The sequence below is a fragment of the Heterocephalus glaber genome, unplaced genomic scaffold, assembly GCF_053883595.1.
Source record: "Heterocephalus glaber isolate CG9 unplaced genomic scaffold, H.glaber_assembly_v1.0 deba00000901, whole genome shotgun sequence".
Taxonomy (NCBI): domain Eukaryota; kingdom Metazoa; phylum Chordata; class Mammalia; order Rodentia; family Bathyergidae; genus Heterocephalus; species Heterocephalus glaber.
Window position 1 is genome coordinate 5,329,587 of NW_028258171.1, and position 22,249 is coordinate 5,351,835.

Sequence of the window (22,249 nt, forward strand, 5' to 3'; positions counted from 1 at the left end):
AAAATCCATCCTCTTTCTAGAATTGGGTCTTACTATTTGTTAAAAATCTGAAAGACTGAGGGCTACAGTATAACTCAGTGGTAGAGCATGCGCTCAGGACTGGCAAGGCCCTGGGTTCCATTCAGGACTACACGGATATGTGTGTGAGTGATTGGTTAAGGTAACTCAGTAAATTTCCTGTGCCACAGCCATTCTAAACATGTATCAGTTATTCATAAAATATACAAAACTAGAAAAGTAAGCATCAGGCATAGGGTCCAAACCAGAAAAACCTTCCAAGAAAATACAATCAGCCCGTGCCTGCTGAGATCCCCTTCCCAAACTCGGCAGCAGTGTGCAGGAATTTAGTGAGGATGAGAATCAGGGGACACTCACCTTTTGAAATCAGACAGCTCAAGGTAGATACATGAAGTAGGAAATGTTCCCCTTGCTGCAGTAGGACAATACTCAGATATTGCGGACTACTGCTAAGGTGAGAGAGGACAGTGTCCTGCCAATTTGCATTGGGTCCTGAGGCAACAGAAGGAATATGTACTGTTGTATACACTTAGAAAAGTATTTCCCCCTACTTTCATCTAAAAAAGAAAAATGGTAGAAGTATATTCAATAAACAAACTTCTTGAAGCACCTAGTTATGCAATCCATCCTCTCCTTATTGTCAACATGCATAAATTTGAAATTACAAGATTATTGGAAAGATGGCCCTAATGCACAGTAATTTAGTATAAAAAAAGGAAAATGACAGCCTTAATTTAAAGCTATTATAATTTAGCCAACAATTTCTGCATTAGTGTAGCATTTCTACTCTCCATTAAATGTTACTTACCTTGATTACTGAGCCTTTCACAATCTTAAATTATAGATTGAAGAAGACTATGTCAGGGTCCTTTCCAAGTTCCCTTCTGGGCCCTGCAGTACAACACAGACACAATCTTAAAGCCAGTGGCTAAATACAACTCTCCTGAGGTTTTGACTCTGTATTATCATTCTTACTACCATAGGACAGCTCAGAAAAGGCCTCCTGAGTTTATAGATAACCATAGTGCAACAGGTAGCAAATCCAATTTAGTGCTGTAGTTGCACAGTTGCTGGATAACTGGAGTATTTTTAATTCTTGAATCTCTTGATCTAGTGTGTAGCTCTAATTTTCAGCATACAAAGTAGATACAAAATCATGTCAGTGTTCCAATATTTTCAAAAGCAACAAGGGACATTTCCCCTTTCTCCACACATCCTTCATGATAATTGCCTAGACTGTATTGACAATATCACAATTATATAAGAGGTAGTAGGCTGTAGCGTAAAGCCCATATTCTAATTTATCATATTCCAATTTCTCTGTCACTGCGCAAAATAGTAATTGGATCTCTGGAACAGCCACTAATATCTACTACAAACTTTGAACAAATCATTGATAAATATAATGTCGTATTAATTAAATGCAAACTATGTGTAAGGAATATTAAAATAAAAGCAGAAGCACCTAATACATGGGATAACAGATATTCAATTGGTGTTTGAATTATCTGTGAAGGTAAAAGAGCTATACAATTAATAAGAGAGTAGAGCATTTGAGCCAGAAAAGATTAATTCATACCAATATGGAAAATTACATACCCTTTAAAGGGAAAATATTTATTACTTTTAAACCATCAAGAAAATATGACAAAAATCTCCACATTTTAAAATAGAAATATCAAAAATTTTTGATTAGATGCTTAACAATATACTTAATTAAAATAAATAGTAGTTCATATTTTTAAACCAGAAATCATGTGCATAAGCAAAGATATACATGGTATTGAACTTCAGTTAAATAGGTCTAGAACATTAAAAACTAGAATTTCAGCCATTTTATACAAAGGTGCGGAAAAACTAATAATTGCTTTAGGAAAAAAGAAAACACTCTAGCTATAAATCCAGAAGTCACCATAAAAAGTCTTCCTGAAGTTGATGACCTTATCAACAGTGAATCCCTTTTGTGTAACAGGGGACAAACAGAACAGAGCGAAGTAAATTTTACAGAACAAGTTTTCTACCTAAAAAAATAGATATAAAAGAAATCACCAGCAAATCATGTATTCATAAGGAAGCGATGTTTACATCAAGATAGAAAAATTCTATTCTGCTTGAAGTGAAGAGTAAGGACCAGCAAATTTATCCTGAAAATCCTGGGGCAAAAGGAAAACTACAACTAATCTTGGACACGGTACTAATCATGTTATAATATGTACCACCTCCAAATAAATACCTGGAGTAATATACACCTCCTCCAACAAAGACTATGTAGAAAGGTGGTGTAAGATACTGTAAGGAAAAGAAAAATTTAAAAATTATACCAAAAAAGGAGAAATGTTTTGTTACACTGTGATGAAACTGGTGAATATAAACTTAAAGCAATAATCAGCTCTATGAATCACTGGAATAAAGTAGAAACATAAAAACTGAAGGAAAGAATAGTAAAATGTTATAGACAAGAAATAAGATTTAATGATCTCTGGAAAAATGAATCTCCTTCATTCAAAAAATATTTTACTTACATAATTATTGAGTAGCTAATATATAACAGGCACTATTTGAAAAAGGCAGGCTACATTAGGACATAAAAGAGACAGATACTGCTATCATAGAGTTCATATGATGGAGTGAGGATGAAAATAATAATATACTAATACACTAAATAATAATAATATACTTAATAATATACTAATAACTACATGAAGATTGTACTATGCAGGCATGCAAGAAGTAGTGGGAAACAAAATCAATAAATCAGAATAAAAATTGAGAACTGCCTGTGACTAAAGTGTTGATCAAGTTAAATTTGCACATAGATTTCCAGGGAATGAGTAAATTTGGCAAGCAGGTAATCACAAGAGAAACATTCTGACAATGAAACCAACTATAATAAAAATCCTCAGGCAAATGTGTACTTTCTCAAGCAGTGGTCCCCAAACTTGTGTCCCCAGGGACTGTTTTCACAGAAAACAGATTTTCCCAACTACTGTAGCTGGGGAGGCTGTGGGGAGTGGGGAGAGGTTGAGGGGATGGTTTTATGATGATTCAGAGGAACAGTCAACCTTGATTCCTCACATATGCAGTTCACAGTAAGGTTTGTAATCTATGAGACTCTAATGCCACTGATGATCTTTCAGGAGGAGGCGTTCAGGAGGTGATGTGCGTGATGGGACACAGCTGCAAATACAGATTATCCTGTGCTCACTGTGCAACCAGGATCCAACGAGATGATCCTATGCAACCAGGACCCAACAGATCAGACAGGTACCTTTCCATGGCCTAGACTGGGGACTCCTGCATTAGAGTCTGGCTGTCCCCATACTCTATGCGGAAATCAATTTCTCTTCTAAAATTTTCATAACAGCTTTCAAGTTACCAAAAGAGGACATAATCGATTATAAGAATCCCGAGCTTTGACTTCACTGAGATTCATCTTCTCAGCTGGAATGCAGATTAATAATTTTGGTTTTTTAAAAATTATAATCAATATTTGTAGTCAATCAGCTAACATTATGTTTCTTAGATAGCCATTAAATGGAAGAAGGCAAATTTAAGGTCCATTTCTGTTAAAGTGGATGGAAAAGAAGTTTTTTAACTCCTATTCTTAACTCCTATCTGTGATAAATAATGATTCCATTTGTATTTGTTTTGAGAAATCTTTGAGAAGTAAACAAAATCCAAAATGTTAAATGAGATACAGAGTACAGATGGAGTATTTGCTGGGACTTACCTTCTATCCTCTGGCATATATTTTTGTCATTAAAATATCAACTACTCTGTGCTCACTTCGGCAGCACATATACTAAAATATCAACTACTCTTTTTCCAGGATCTCTCAGCAAAATGCCATCATCCTTTCTTGGATCACTACCATGCTCTGTAGAATATTGAGATGTGGAACCCTTCTTTAGATGGAATTTCAATACGGATCATTAATATTCTTTCATACAATTCAGAAGAAAATCAGTGATGGTGTAATCCCAGATTTCTCATGAGGCTAGTGAAGCTTAAATTCTAGGAACCTCATTTGAAAAGTTCTGTATGTACCCTGGAGAAATCACAAATCAATATTGAGTGGCTGTGTATGGTGGGGGGGGGTGTTTGTGTGCATGTGCTTGCATCATTTTAAAGAGAAATGTTCTCTAAAGCAACAGGTCCTAACATATAAATCTATCAACCGTATTCTTATTTTATTTAGGATGATATATATGCAACCACTTCCAGAGTACTAAATGAAATACCATGAGCTATGTTGGCTTAACATAATAGAGGGATCTATAATCGAAGCTTCAGCTGACATCACTATCTGATTAAATGAATTGTAATCCACAATGATTTCCCAATTTTCATCTCTATTCTTCACAGTCTAAAGAAAAACTACATGGGACCCCTCTAGGGCCCAATTAACATACAGGTATTTAAGCTCCTTTGAAGGAATGCTAAATCAGGAAGCCCATGTGCCCAATATACCAGCTAGTATTACACTTATGAAAATTCTATATTTGGGTGTGGGGAAGTAATAAAATGGGTTTTGAGGTCATATAGACCAACTATGTAGCAAACACAAGTGAAAACTCTGTGGATAGGCCATGCTAATCCTCTTCCTTGATTCATGGAACCCAAAGCTACTGTAGGACCCAAGAATTTGCATTCAATCATTTGGACCTTTGCTCAGCAATCTTTTCATCTTTATTAGCTACCATAGTACACAATTAACTAAAATATGTCTTTGCAAAATGCAAAAAATGAGTATTTATAATATGTACTCATAATATTATCATAGTATCCTTTTTTGTTGTTACCTACATTCAATTTCATAAAGTAGATCTGAGATTGTGAGCTGAAACTTCTCAGAATTAGATAAAGAGAAATGGATGTCAGTATTTTCACAATATTTTCATTCTGATAAAATTAATTCATGATTCTCTGATAAAAGCAGTACCTTATAGAAGTCATTCAAGGAGATGTTAGAATCTGAAAAAGGGTAGATTGCATATCCTAAGCATATTTCAAAATTGATGAATACTAATTTTCCTATTTATTCTGCTACATTCGACCAGAGAATTCCTGGCACCTTATTCTTATTTAGTGAGGGATAACTTTGATTTCAAATGTCAGTCAACGAAGAACTAGATACTCTATGTCCATTTTCTCTAGTTGATCTTAAGTCCAGAGTTCTTAACAAATGTGCTCTTCAAAAATCAGGTCTGCTAAAATTATATATTGCTATATTTAGTCAAATACACCCAGAACTATTTTCACAAATATTATTCATGGGTTATCTTCCATATAAGTTAAAAAATCTTTGTGACATGTTCACTTGTTTGTTCAAAGGCTAGCTTTATAATTGGACCCTTGTGTAATGCCAAGTCCCTCGGTCTCAAAACTGATCTGGCTAAAATAAAAATAGAATTAAGGAATGGGTGGAGGAGTTGATTTGACAGCTTTAGAATCTTTGATCAAGGCAGAAATGGCCTCATTAGACCCAGGGGAAGAGGAGTTGGTTCTGATGATTAGGGAAGTATGAGGTTAGTGACTTTGGAGAATATTTCAGCAATTTAGTAACCCTCATATGATACCATGTCTCTTCTCCCATTCATTTTCTTTAACACACTTTATTGTTTCCTGTGTAATACCTATAATTTAAAAAGGCTAAATGTTATTCAGTAACTATAGATGGTCCCTAAATTGCAATGATAACTTTTTAATTTTTCAATGTTACAAAAGCTATAGTCATTTAATCAAAACTGTACTTCAAGTTTTGAGTTTTGAACTTTTCTGGACAAGTAATTAGCAATGACAAGAAGACATAACTTCCAGCCAGCCAAAGATCAAAAGCTACATAAACAACCAATTCTTTAGTGTGAACTATGTTCCCAAACTACAATATTTAGCATACTAGAAGCAGTAAATGTATTTTCAATTTATAAGATTGTCATTTTATCATGGATATATTGGGACACAACCCATCACAAATCAAAGAGCGCTGTGAGACATTTTAGACTCATTTTGAGTATTCATATACATAAACTCATTTACTCCTCAAAATACCTTAGAAAGCAGATATGCAAATGACAAAACTGATGTCCAGAAATGTTGTTTCCCATATCACAAAGCTAAAGGTTAACAGAACCAGAGCCTGAAATGAGGTGCTCTAGTTGTAGAGCTCTTGTATTTTACTGTTATATTGAGGTTCAGTTTAGAGTGGATATTGTAATTCATAAACCATTGAGACAAACTTTAAGCTTTGAAGTATATCATGCCTATAGATGTGAGTGAAGAGAAGTTCCTTACCTATCTCTTAGCAATGTTATCACTAACTTTTATCTCAAATTGAGGACTTAGAACCATGAGCTTTCCATACTCTTTAAGTTGCCCAGTATGAAGAAAAAAAGTAGGTAGTGATGTGGTGTGCACCTGTAATCTTTGTTACCTTGGAGACTGAAGAAGGAGCATCACAAATCTAAGGCTTTCCCGAGTAATTTAGCCAGAATTGCCTTAAATAGATTCCTGGGCATGTAGTTCAGAAGTAGATTGTTGGCTTAGTATGTATAAGTTCAATACCTAGTAATGCCAAAAAAAATAATTAGTAAGAAAACTGACCTTTGCCAGGGATTTAGCTCAGTGGTTCCGCTGTCTGCCTCGCAAGCGCAAGGACCAGAGTTTGGTCCTCAGTATCAAAAAAAGAAAAGAAAACCGACCTTTTATTCTCATTACCTATATATGACACCTATATATGGTATAGGTAACTGGACATTATTATAGCTACCTGTATGTTGTAATTTAAGTATTCTATCAATGTGTATCATGGTATTTCATGAATGGCAGACTTTAATTATGCTTTTAAGTGACGAAATCCCAAACCAGGCCAGATAACTGCTAAAATATATTCACTTTAGCCTAACTCCGCCTCTAAACCTTTGGTCCCTATGTAGTGAACTGCAACCTAATTTAGTTTTGTAAACTACATATTCTTATAACAAATAGTTGAGTCACAGCCAATCACAGAAATAGAGCTTCAGCAAATCACAGGCTGCCAACTGATCAGACCATTTTAAATAAAACAAACTGAACTGTAGCCTATCAAGCTTGTTTTGTATTTCTGTTCCATTTTCCTATCCATATCTATTCCTTGCCAGAGTTGGAGAGTTGAATTTGCTGAGCTGCTCCTTTTTCTTGAGTGCTGCTCAGTTCATGACTCTGTTTGATTCTCAATTAAACACTATTAAATTTGTCTAGATAATTTTTTCTTTTAAAAAAATACCATGAAATTCCAACAATACCCTGAAGATCAGTTGCTTCTATTTATATTTGCCTTAAATTCAAATAAATTTCAGTGACTAATTTTAAGAAAAATACATTGATTCTGGCTAATTAAATAGAAAATTAAACTTCCAATTAAGATGCTCAAAATAATGCTAAGAATTTGGCCTGATGAGAAAATTACTAAAGTTACTGAACAAAAAATTAATCACTCCACAGACATCACTACTCCAATGTGATTTCAATGTCAGTGTTCAGTATCAGTGAGTTTCATAGAAATTATAGATACTTGGGGTTCTGATTTCTGAATAAAGCATCTCTAGCAGTAAGTGTGTTGCTGAATTATAGGTATCAGGTCCAGAACTAGACCTAAAACTCTATGGGTCCTCATTAAATACTTGACTGTTCTGGAGTTTACAATGGTAGAGTATAAACACAAAGATGGAAATTTACATAAACATGGGTATCTTGGAATACTGAACAGTTAGAATAAGGATATGACAATTGAGGTGAAAAATAATGAGATGCTGCTGTATCACTATAGATTCAGGTGAGGCATTGGACAATATGCTATCAATAAGAAAGTGTTAATGAAGATGGTTTTTAACAATGAAAATCAAGATTAGATTGAAAAATTAATAGACTAATGTTTAATAAGAAACATCAGAAGCAGTGCCATTTAATTGAAAATCTGAATGCATTTTCAGGCGTTATCATTGTTATGGTTTGTATCTGGATATCCCCCCAAAGATTCTTGCGTTCATAGGTGGAGTTTTGGGGAGGCGATTGGATCATGGGAGTGTGATACTCATTAGTGGATGAGTCCACTGAGGAGCTTATAGTTAAACATGATTTGCAAGATAAAGCCTGTTTGGAAGAGCTGGGCCACTGGAGCTCGGCCTGCTGGGTCTATCTTCATCCCTCCTCGCTTGATGTCTCTCTCTGGCCCCTGCCTCCTATGCAGAGCAAGCTTCTTCGGCCATGTCCCTCTGCCATGCTGACTTGGCTTGGAGCCAGCTGACTACGGACTCAAAGTTCTAGAAGCTATGAGCTTCTGAGTCAGGAATACAGGGTGTGGTTTAAACTGACTGCGAAGCGAGTGTGACCAGATCCCAGTACACATGTGCAAAGCAATTCTCAGGTCCCCCTTATATGAACTGCTCCTGAGAAACCTGATGGGTGAAGAGAATAAAAAGGAGACAGATGAAATGGAAAGCTTACTTTCCTGGCTTTCCACATGATAACTTGCCCTGTGCCCCAGGGTGTATTTCTAATGTTTTTTACATTTTTATCTTTTATTTTTTTCCATTAAGTTTATTGGTACGTTTTAGTGATCATAAATTATCATCACATTCGACATTGGGAATCTGTACCTGTACCTAAGATATATTGGTTTTTACTTTTTCCCCTTTCCCCTTCCCTCCCTTCCACCTCTCCACACCTCCCTATTTACAAAAACTTTGTTTCCACCTTTTCCTTCTTTTCTCATTTATTTTCCTTTCCCTTCTTTCCTTCCCCCCACTCTCACTCTCTACTTCTCCTTCTCCTTTGGTCCATTTCTTCCTATTTTACATTGTTATGCATTTTGTTCCTCATTTACACTTTCAGTTTCTCACACCAGACAGACAATTCAGTATTTACACATGTGTGTTCTATTTATTTCACTTAAGAATATGGACTCAATACACTTACATTTAGCTATAAATGTCTCTATTTTATAGTCTCTAGTTTATCATTCTTTATGGCTGAGTAGTACTTCATTTTATATTAGAAAAACACATCTTCTTTATTCAGTCACCCATTGGTTGGCATTTGGGCTATTTCCAAGTTTTAGCTATTACAAACTGTGCCTCTATAAATATGGGTGCACATATATCACTGTGGTATGATGCTTTTAATTCTTTTGGGAAGAAAGCCAGCAGGAGAATAGCTGGGTCACATGGGACCTCTAGTCCTAGTTCTTTGAGGTATCTCCACACTGATTTCCACAGTGGCTGCACCAGTCTGCACTCCACCAACTGTGGAGAAGGGTCATTTTTTCCCCACAGCCCTGCTGGCATTTTTTATTGGTTAATTTCTTGACAGCAGCAATTCTTTCTGAAGTGAGGTGAAATCTCAGCGTTGTCTCCATTTTCATCTTTCAAAATGACCAGTGCTGTTGGACATTTTTTCAGGTTTATTTGCTGTTTCTACTTCTTTGAGAAGTGTCCATTCATTTCAGATGCCCATTTTTGGATTGGGTCTTTAAATTTTATTTTGGTTTTTATTTTTTCCTCTCTTTTACTCTACCCAACCTTGCTCTCCAGAGCCAGTTTCTTCTTACCCCTCACTTTTTACTACCTCTTTAATTTTTCTTACCTCATATAAATGTGAAACTTTGCCACAATTTTTGCTTGTTTTGTGCAATTTTTTGTTTGAGATGGAAACAACCTGCAAACCACCTCCAGAAAGAGAGTCCAGCACCACCAAACCCGGTAACATTTTCTCCTTTAATTTGTGGTTGTTGGGCATTGTGTTCCAGTGAAGATAGAGCAGCTAAGACAGTCATCATCATTAATATTCAACAATGTCCTGGAAATCAGAATTAATATCATCTGATAAGACAATACGCTTAGAAACAGAAGAAAAAAAGAATAAGATTATTTACCCCCAAAAAACTAATAATTTGAAAATCAAGGAGATTAATTGAAGTAGTACAAAATGTGAAAGACCACAGGTTGGTTAAAAAGCAATATTTAGGAGTCAAAGCTTTGTCATGAACAAACTGCTTATAGCATTGAAAACTATTTATTTACAGTAGAATACCGCACTAAGCGAATTGCACAACACATATATAAACTTAAAAAAAATTTAATATTTTCAAAAATGTTAAATTTGAGTTGTACCAAGACACACATAAAGTACATTTTAAAGTAGGAATATTCAAAATCACAAAATACCATGCCAAAATCCCCATCTTAAATTATGTAATGTACTGTCAATAAAAGCTACAAAGCTTTTTGCTAGAATAGTTTATTCTAAAGTTTGAGAGGAAAATAAAATCAGTAAGTACTTTTGGGGAAATTTGTGAAGTTAATAATGGTAAAACGATATTACTTATAAGGGACAATTCAATATGTAATTGTGCATTTAAATGATATACTCCTAGTGCATGAATAGACACATAAATACCTAAAAATGAAAGTTCTTAAATATTTCCACATGCAAAATACCATGTAAAATCTGTTAAAGGTGATGCTTGTGATCAATATCAACATAGTGGAAAGTAGCTAAAAATGAGGTACACCCATTTGTTCATTAATATAAAATCAATGAATCTTCACATTAATGAAAAACAAGATAAGCTCTGATTTTCATTCAAAATAAATGTTGAAAAAAAATAAGAAGAGGAGATAATAGAGGAAAAGGATCAAGAGAGAAGAAAGTAAAAGAGAAGGGAAAGAAACAAAAAAGAAACTTGGTTTCCATTTTTACCTTTTCTCATATTTTTTCCTTTCTCTTCTTTCCTTTACCCTACCCCTCACACTTTCCCTACCACTTTAGACCTTTTCTTAAATACGGAGAGGTGCAAGGGTTGAAGGGAGGGCAGAGGAATGAGGAAAAAATAAGAACCAAGATAAATCATGTAAAGGTACAAGTTCCCAATGATGAATGTAATTGTATAGTATTTATATTGTATATTCTTTTTCAACCGATTTTATTTTATTTGGATTTAACATGATTATACACATTCATGTGTCTAACAAGATCTGCACTGTTACATTAAAAATACAGTACAATTACATTCAACATGAGATACTTCATATTTATATATTTTCATTCATAAATAATACTGTAAGCTGCTAAAATCAAGCACTCTGGTGCACAAGTGGCTACAGTGTCTTGAATTAGCTGTTTATTTCAACACCTTAAAAAAAAGACAAGAAGACAGTCCAGTGGAATAATCATGGAGAAATTAGACATTTACTCAAATACTATTTTAAGATATCCCTAAAGAATTCAATTGTATCCCAATGAATGCCTATTGTATACCTAAAATGTACCAATAAACTTAATGCATAAGGAAAGAGAAAGAATCAGCCATAAAGTAAAAAAAAAGAAAGGAACTTGGTGAAATTTTTAATATTGGAATTTAAAAGTCTTCTAAGGAAAGCAAATATAATAAAAATTATAAAAATACTAAGATTGACTACATAATTAAAAACTAAAAACAGCACAATAATTAAAATAAAAAACAGAAAGCTGTAAAATATTTGCAATATATATTTTAAAATTTTAGTAAAATATAATTATGAACCAATAAAAAGTCAGTGAGTAAATGTCCTATTGAAAATATTTTTAAACAGTGAATTTACAATGAAAAAAGACATTTATATTCTTGATCACCTTCATTTATGAACAAGAAATGCATATTAAAATTATATTTTATTTGAAATATATTTTCAACCACTAAGGGTAGACAAAGATCTAATCATTTTGTATTTAAATCATTTGGAAATTAAATTCTCTCACACATTGCTGTAATAAAGTCAAATAATGTTACTGTTTCCTAGTACAACATTCATGGAATATAATGTCTTACAATTTATAAAATGACTAATCATGTATTAATGTACCCACTGTATTTCATGACATTAATTTACACATAAATAAATTAACTATTCTGAGGAATTTAGAAAGTATTTGTGAGGACAGAGAAGAATTACTGAAAAGAGTCCATTGATAGGAAAACAAGGAAAATTAAAGCAGAAGAGATATTAATACATAATCTGTCAATTTATAGTGATTTAAATAACATTTACTATCACTCAAAAAATGGAACATACAGAAAAAGTCAACTTTGCAAAAGCCATTCTTTTATCAACTATCCAGTTTTAACAAACTTGCTGTTACATATTCATTTGTTCTTTTTCATTGCTGTGTGATATATACTGTTGCTTTACCACATCATATGTACTTATTATTTTTACTGTTAATTTCTTCTGGAAGATATAAGCACTCAATCCCCTTTGTTATATATCTGGAAATGAAATTGCTTTTGGAAACATTACCTTTAATAGCCACAAATTGGTATATATTTGTAGTATATGGCATGCTATTTTAACATGTTTACACATATGAAAGGTTGAATGAATGTAACATACGCATCATTGACTTACATACATAGATTTCACATGTGTTGTGTGATGAGAACACCTGAAATCTACTGTCCTAGCAATATTCAAGTATGCAATATATTGTTAGAACTATAGGTTCTCAAAGTAGGCATTGATGATTCTCTGAATTTCTGCCGAATCTGTTGTAATTTCACCTTTTTCATTCCCAATTGCATCGATTTGACCCTTTCCTTTTTTTTTTTTGATAAGGTTGGCTAAGGGTTTATCAATTTTATATATTCTTTCAAAGAACCAATTCTTCAATTTAGTGATTTTTGTATTGTTCTCTTAGTCTCCATTGCATTGATTTCTGCTCTGATCTTTATAATTTCCTATCTTGTATGGGCTTTGGGTTTGTCTTGCTCTTCTTTTTCTAGAAGCCCAAGGTTCAGCACTAGGTTGTTTATTTCAGCTTGCTGTTTTCCTAATATGAACATTCACTGCTATGAATTTCCCTCGTAGGACTGCTTTCATTGTTTCCCATAAATTCCAGGATGTTGTACTTGCATTGTCATTTAATTGTAGAAATTGTCTAATTTCTTCTTCAATTTCCTCTGTGACCCATTGTTTGTTCAGGAGGGTGAGATCAATTTCCATGTGTTTATACAGCTCTTATGGTTTCCTTTGCAATTGATCTCCAATTTCACTGCACTATGATCTGATAGTATACAGGGGGTAACTTCGATTCCATTGCATTTACTTAGACATGTTCTGTAAGCTAGCATGTCATCCATTTTGGAGAATGACTCATGTACACCTGAGAAGAATGTGTATTCTGATTTTGTGGGGTGGAACACTCTCTAGGCAGACCTCCAAAATTTAAAGACCCAATCCAAAAATGGGCATCTGAAATGAACAGATATTTCTCAAAGAAGTAGAAACAACAAATAAACGTATGAAAAATTGTTCAATATCACTGGTCATCCGAGAGATGTAAATGAAAACAACAGTGCAATTCCACCTCACTCCAGAAAGAATGGCTGCTATCAAGAAATCAACCAATAACAAATGTGGGCAGGGTTATGGGGAAAAAGGAACTCTTCTGTACAGTTGCTGAAAGTGAAGATTGATGCAACCACTGGAAATCAGTATGGAGATACCTCAAAAAAATTAGGATTAGAGGTCCCATTTGACCCAGCTATTCCCCTGCTGGATACCTTCCCAAAAGAATTAAAAAGATCATACCATAGTGATATATGTGCACCCATGTAAGTTTGTAATAGCTAAAGCTTGGAAAGAGTCCAAATGCCCATCAATGGATGACTGGATAAAAAAGGTTATTTTTGTTTTGTTTTGTTTTGTTTTTTATAAAATCACGTACTACTCAGCCATAAAGAATGATAAACTAGAGACTATAAAGTAGAGACATGTATAGCTAAACGTAAGCATATTGAGGTCATAATCTTAAGTGAAATAAATAGGACACACATTTGCTAATACTGAATTGTCTGTCTGGTGTGAAAACCTGAAAGTGTAAATGAGGACCAAAATGTATAATAGATAATGTGAAATAGAAAGCAAAGTTTCAAAGGGGAAAAGGAAGTGGGGTGGGGAGGAAAGAAGGGAAAGAAAAAAATGAGAAAAGAAGGAAAAAACAGAAACAAAGTTTTTGTAAACAAGGAGGTGTGAAGGGGTGGAAGGGAGAGAAGGGGAATGGAAGAAAGCAAGAACTAAGATACATCATGTACAGGTACAAAATTCTCAATGATGAATGTGATCATAATATATGCCTAAAATGTACCAACAAATTAATTTATAAAAAGAACTAGCTTTGCCATGATGTACAATAGAAGCTTTCAACTTATTTTTTTCTGTCAAATTGAAATTTTATATGATTTGCCCTAGATCTTGCTAACTTCCTACCCATCTTTGATAATGACCCTTCTACTCTCCATTTATTTATTTTTCAAAATGCAATAGCCCATACATATCTTCATCCTTATTCACTATAAGAAGTTATTTTACTATGCCCTCTTTACTTGGTTTCCCAGGCACTCTCCAAGGAAAACTCCTTATCTCCAATATCCTATCCCTGTTGTCATTTACCACCTTAAACTGGTACTTAAGACATAGGGTCACTCTTTAGCAAATCAACTATTTGCATCCTAATATGATTCTTTCAGGCTGTGATGATTTTCTTTAATTTGTCTGTTGAGTTCTGCTTACAAATTTTGTAAACCCCAGAAATAGTATTTTAGAATGTAGCTACACAATAAAATATAAAAATTTAGGAAATAATATAACATTTTTAATTATTGAAATTTGATTTAATCTTCAGCTTCTACAATGGTGGAGTACTGTGCCACTTGCTGAAGATTTGAGATAAAATATGTGCTTTCTGTTTCAGTCTTACAATTATATCAAAATCAAACAGGCATTTGGAAGGTATTCATTTCCAAGTATTCTAGAGCATTAAATCTGTTGAAATAATACATTCCTCCTCCACATTGTTAAACTTGTTTTTTTAAAATGCATACTTTATAATAGTATAATAGACATCTATTTTCTAATCCATTAACCTTTTTCAAAATAATATTTAAAAAGGGAAAAAATATTAAACCCAAGATAGAGTTTAGCTACTTTTTTCTTCTTAACCTCATTCTGATCAGTAGCAAAAAGACTGGGAGGAAGCATTGCAGTGAGGCAGCATGGGTCACAAAAGGTTCAGTGATAAGGGGACATCAGGCAAGAAATGTGGCCACAGCTACTGACAAGATTTGTGAGGTTCTGATGTGCACATTTAAATCAAAGCAAACATCTCTTGAGAGAAACTGCAGAATAATTTCAACTTCCCATGAATGTATAAGATAAATGTGTTAATTTTTGTATCCAGGTCTACCTGATGCTGAAGTGCATCCTTTTGAACTCCTGGTTGGTTTTTCTTTGTAATCTATTCATAAACCTGCACCTTAGAGAATGTTCTTGAATGTTTTTTAAATTCTCACCTCACTCACATTCTATAGCATTTTCACAGAGTGATCTTCTTACATAGATGTTTAATGTAATCTAAAATTTTTTGATTCTTTCTTATTTGTCTCACAAATGCTGATTTCCTTCTTTTAATTGCTATATTATTATTCTAAATCTAAAGTCTGTGATATGGTCAATGGCCATTTAAATCTTCACCTGAGTGCATGACAAGGAGCAACTGGACATAAATATGTCCTCATCTCTTGCCTTTATAATATTTCTGTAACCAAAATATGTCACTTGTGTTCATGGACAGTTGGAAATATTAAAAATAGGAAACTATTGATAAACTATTGCCAGTGAGTCTATTTTAATAGAAATTTAAAAGGAGTCTAGTATAATTACATCATGTCCTTTGTAAGTATTCAACAATAAATTAAGACTGAGTGATTGATTAAAGTATCACTTTATCACACTCTATAATCTCTTCTAGAACAGTGTTAGCACAGTTTTCTGAAAGTATTAGAATAAAATGAATAAAAGTCATTTTATAGGAAAAATATATTATTATTGATTTTTTATTAATACTAAATGGATATTCACATACAGTCCAATGAAATAAGACAGCAATCAACACAAAACAGATTAAAGACAAGAAACTGTGAAACTACTAGAAGAAAACCTAGGAGAATTCTTCAATACACTGGAATTATCGGACATATTTAGACAAGATTACTAAGAACACAAGAAAGAAATGCAAAAATAGTGAAATCAGATTATATCAAAGCAAAGTTCTACTCAACAATGAAAGTAGTAATGAAAGTGAAGTGGCAGCTTATATTATGGGAGAAAATATTTGCAAAACATACTTGATAAAATGTTAATATCCAGAATTTATATTTCCTCAAAACTCAATAGCACAAAAACAAGCAATGCAATTTTAAAATGGCCACTATTATTATAACATTTACATTTCCGCCAACTGTATGTAAAAGTTTCCTATTCTCCACTTCCTCATCAGTACTTTTTTTTTCTGTAGATTTTTTGTTGTTTGCATTAGTCATTCTTTCTGAGGTGAGATGATATCTCATTGTAGTTTTGGCTTGCCTTTTTCCTGATGATTATTGATGTTGACTTTTTTTTCAGATAATTATTGACCATCTGTATGTCTTCTTTTGAGAAATGTCTACTTAGGTGAATTGCTCACATTTAATAGGTAAACAAAATGTTATTCAATTCAGAATGGATAATAAAATGGAATGCCATTAACGCATAAAAATGAATAAAATCCTGTCAATTGCAACAAAGATGAAACTCCAGATTACTACATTGAGTAAAGTAAGCCAAGTGCAAACAAAGAAGTATGACATATTCATGTGTTATCTAAAAATTTGATCTCACAGAAGCAAAGAGTAGAATGGAGGTGACCCAATGCTGAAAAAGTGTAGGGAGAGAGAAGAGGGGAAATTTATAATTACAGTTACACAGGTGTAAGAAATTCTGGTGTGCTATCACACAATAGTGTCTCTATAGATTATAATAATATGACTGTATAATTCAAAGGCTAGAAGAAAAGATTTTGAAAGATTTTACCATAAAGAAATGATACATGTTTGAGAACATCAAACAGTATCCCTGACATAAATATTACAGTATATATGCATCAAAATATCACATAGTATGCCCCATTAATATGTTAATCATAATGTTATTATTTATCAATTAAAAGTATAGAACATAAAGAAAATTTTTAAAAGATGAAATGTAGTGGCCAGCCACTCTTCATTTTCCCTTTCGAACATGCATTCAGAGATCTATAATTTAGTAATGATATCAGAACATATAGACAACTGAATTTTTCAACATTTACGTTATCATTATATAATATGTTATTATTGTTAATATTGTTTATTATATGTTACCTGTTATTCTAAATAGCTAAAAGATGTATTTCTAACAAAATGGTCCAAACTCAAGCAATGCAAAATATACTCAATATGGATGTAATGGTAGTTTTTCAATGACTTCTGAACATCTTGAGGACCTACAGAAATAATTACAGACTTCCAAAAGGGATTTATAATGTTTGAATTCTGAAAGTAAACCCTAAAGATGAGTCACTGTCTGGACAATTCAATACTGTTTGTGCTATTGTGGAAAATTGGATTATTGATCTACACTCTCCATGACTCTTACCCTTTAGTTACCTAAATTTCAAGAAAATGCCTTATCAAAACAACACGATATATAGAGAGAGATATGTATAATAATATAATATATTAACGGATATATAGTATTTTTAAGTTTTTAAAGAAATTTTGATTAAAAATATTATTTTTACAGTTAGTCATATTTTAGTTAACTGAACAATAAGGAGTTAATCTAATTTCTAGTTAGGATTGACCGATTATGGGATACTTAAAATGGAAAGAAACTATTTTAAAGGATTTGTTATGTGATAAAATAACTTTTGAACAGTGAATATTTTTCTGACTTTGTGGAATATTAAATAACTTATAAAAGTGCTTTGGGTTTTCGGAACCCTTTATGTCAACAAAGACAATTAATTGTGTTCTTTATATAAAAGTGTTATAATTTGAAATATTGTACTCTAAACATCAACAGAATTGTGCACAATTTTATTACTGAAAATCCACAAAATTAGACAATTTATTTACTAATATTGTGGGGCTTTTCATAGTTTTCATTGGTTATCTTCAATTCCTATATTTTAAAAATTGTGTTACATACAATTTTATATTGAAAAACAAAATGCTGAAAAGATGTTTCAACTTCCAGGAGTGACGGACTATCTAGTGACCAGTTATTCCAACAAACCCAGTAGAAAAAATAATATTTGAAATAAAGAACTGAGGTGGTTGGAGACAATAGAGAGCTGCAAAGAGTTAAACCCCAGAGAGAGGAAAGCTCAGGTGAGTAGCCTTTCATAGACTTTAACCCTGGAGGCATTGAAAAGTTCTGGGGCTATTTATTAGAAATAGTTATAGCCTTAAGAAACTATAAAAAGAGTTTATATTCCAGATACAGTCAAGATTCATAATCAAGCTGACCTTGAGATGGAGACATGGGTGGCCCAAGTGAGCTGAAATCAGATCATTGAATCCTGAAAAGCAGAGAACTTTCCTGTATATGGTGAAAAAGAATGCAAAAATGGAAGAAAAGATTAGAAAATAGTATATTATTCCCTCTGAAGAGGGAGTAAAGGTGTGCAGGCTAAGAAATTTAAGTGGTCTCTAGAAACCAGAAATCTGATAATCTGATTCTCCCATTCTAGCCTCTAGAAAGGAACTCAGTCCTGTGGATGCATTGATTTTTTTAGCCTGGTGAGAACAGAGTGGGATTTCTGTCCTGTAGAACTGTAAGATAATAACTGCATGCTGCTTTAAGCCACAAAATTTGTAGTGATTTGTTATGGTAGCGATAGGGAAAAAAAGCAATAGGCAAATGAAAATTCAGATTATTCCCCCAGGGGATTGTTGAGGGGTGACAAATAAATCAGCAGAATGCTTGACAAGAACTGGAGCTCTCTGTCTGAAGTGTATGTTTATTTTTTTGTCCAGAGGTTAAAGTAAGATGGGCAGCAAATATTTGATCAAACAGTTTGTGGAAAACAGAATGTATCAGCATTCCAGTGAAGGAAATAGAGGAGATTTTAGTTCATGATACAGGAGAAGAGGTGAAGCTATGATTGATTCAGTTTTACTTGGCTCAGTCTCTGTTTGTATGGCGGGAAACTGGGATCCTTCTCTGTCCTCACTTTGGGACACTTATTATGCACGTTAGAAATTTTACCCTTGTTCTGCTGGATTCTAAAGTTGTTTTCTGTATTTTGTGTAGATATTGGCTATTAAAATGTCCAGTTTTCCAATCCTGCCTTCTGCTCTTTCAGTTCTTCTAACTGCTAGGCTTAGTTACTGTTGTGTTACTATCAGATACTGTATCTTACTTTTCAAATGTTTAATCTGATTCATTTTTATGTTTCAGATCTCCATTGAGATGCTCTTTACTTTAATTTTTTTGTTCACTTTATCCTCTGTTCTCTGTACCATATCTCAAAAATACTTTAAATGCTTTTGCTTCTGTTATCTGGAAAATAATATTTCTGTTTTTGTGGACTGTGTGTGGGTCTAGATTCCTGGATATGTGATCTTGCCTTCTGGCATAATGACTGCAGATAATATTATCTCTTAAAGGAACGCAGTGCTTTGACTTTCCTTCTGCAAGCACAGGAGAGAAAAATGATGCATGAGATGTAATAAAGATCATAATAAAGTTAAATATTAGGTAAATACAATGAATATTTGGTAAACATTACGTGACATTTGGAGTAATGAAATATAGAGTTTAAATATAACTACAATGCATTAATAGAATAATGTCATAAATGAGAATGGAATAAATAGGATGAAAATGTATGTTTCTAGTGTTACCAGGGAAATAATAGCAGTGATATTTTATAACAAATTAAAGTAAGTGATGATTACATGTGATCTCTAGAGTACTTACAGAAAAAGCACAAAATATGGATAACTCACTAGTTAACAGAGGAAAAATAGATTAACAAAGAAATAGTACAGTTTTGTAAAAAGTGCTAATAAATTAAGAACAAAGGAGAAAGAAAATTACAAGCAGTTTTTTTCAAAAAGCAGAGTAGCATTGTATATATAACAGCTATTTCAGTTATTTTCTTAAAGAAGAATAAGCTAAATGTCTGAAGTAAATTTTTCAGACTTCAAAATGGTAGTAATTTATCTCATGTTTTGTCATTTGTTTATTATATAATGCTAACATTTTAAATAAAACTTACAGTTGAAAATCAACTAAAGAGTAACCACAGAGTATACATAATTTACATGTGGATGCTTTCCTCTGTGAACTATAATGGTATCCAACTTAATGGCACATATACATATTGAGAAGTAAATATAATAGGCCATTTGTGAAATTATCATGTGAGAAGGCCCAAATGTCACCCTTCATCATATTTTATCAAGTAATTTATACTTTTATAGAGGTAAGAGAATTTCAGATCTGACAGAATAGTATGCGTTGCAACCTAAAAAACTTATTTCTTTTTAAATGTGAACCAATTATTTTGGCCACATTTCTCCTGTGATAATTATTACTATGATGTTCTTTTTTTTTTTTTTTTTTTTTTGGTACTGGGAATCCAATGCGGGACCTTGCACTTGCACAGCAGGCAGCGAAACCACTGAGCTAAATCCCCTGCCCTACTATGTCATTCTTTTTAAAAAATTACTATGACATTCTAACAGTGGCTTTCTATTTTACTCGGTGCATTTATATTTTAAATAGGAATTATTCTGTAAGGAAGAGTTGTTTTTTGTGCACAATGACAATGAACCATCAGAATTGAGCATATTCATTTTATTAATTAAGGTATAATCCAATTATGATTATTTATTTTGATGCATAAATTGCTCTATCTTTGGCTGTTTAACCTTTCCTTTGAATGTATTTTGATTGGCTGGTTTTTGTTTGCCAGCTTTGCTTTCTGGGAGTATAAGATGATTTAGGCTCATCTTAAATTATTGCCACCCTTGTCCTGGAAGTAATCACTTTTCCAGGAAATCTTAATGCTTCCTTTATGGAAAAATACATTTAGAAACCAAGATCTGGCTATAAGGCTCACAAATCGATAAAGTCATATTCCATCTTCTAGGCATTTAAATAGATATGCTTAGAAAATTAATATTAAATATAAGTATATATACTTAGTAATGATAATTAAAATTATTATTTATGATATCAGCTTAGTATAATTATTTATATTTAACTAGTATTTAATTATATGCATAATTATTTTATACCTCAGGCTCCAGTCCAGCTTCTTAATATGAAATAGGAAGAAAAGAGGAAAAAGGGAAGGGGAAGTGGGAGAGGTAGGGAAAAGGAAATAAGGGAATGAAACTAATATGAGAAAATGAAAAAATGGAAACAAAGTCTTTGTAAATAGGGAGGGGTGGAGGGGTTGAAAGGAGGTCAGGGGAATGGGGAAAAAATAAGAACCAAGAGAGATTATGTAAAGGTGCAAATTTCCAACGATGAATGCCATTATATTATATACCTAAAATGTACCAATAAAATTTTTTTTAAAAGATTAGCTCTAGCCTCTTCCCTTTCCCTTTGTATAATATTACTTTGCTCTCTAACATGAGATACTTGCAAGAACATATGCATATATTTGTTCAATCCTACTACATACATAAATTAATTTTGAAATTGCTAAGCTTTACTCCAAAAAACAAACAACTTCAAAGTGCAGTGTTTCTGTAGTTTTTTAATTGTCTTTAGCATACAGTATTCTGTAAAGCTTTGTCTTTGCAAACTTGTTTGGTCATCTCATTTCTCCCCATAATATTTATCGAAGCTGATATGTGCATTTTTTTAGGTACACTTAAAGTCATTTATCACTTCCAGAATCCACCCGGGGCATTACACATCCTGGTTAACTTGTCTTTAATCTTTTGTAAGTTAAAATTCACTTTCTGTGATGCAAAGCCCCATGGGATTTGACAAGGGCATAGTCATGCATGCACCACTACAATTGTATAACTGCATGGCATATATATTTAGCAGCAAAACTTTGCACATACAGACTTATTGTACTCAATTTCTGCCCCTAAATTCCAAATGCTGACAATTAATGATATAGATATATAGATAAAGACATATATTATCTATTTCTCTTTCCAGAATATCATATAAATAAAATCAATATAATAATTAGTGTTTGAGATCTGAATTCTCTTAAGCAAACTACTTTCAGTTTCATCCATGCTGTATGAAACTATAGCTTGTTCTTTAGATATTGCCAATTAGTATTTTATCGTGTGAATGTACAACAGTTGTGTATCCAA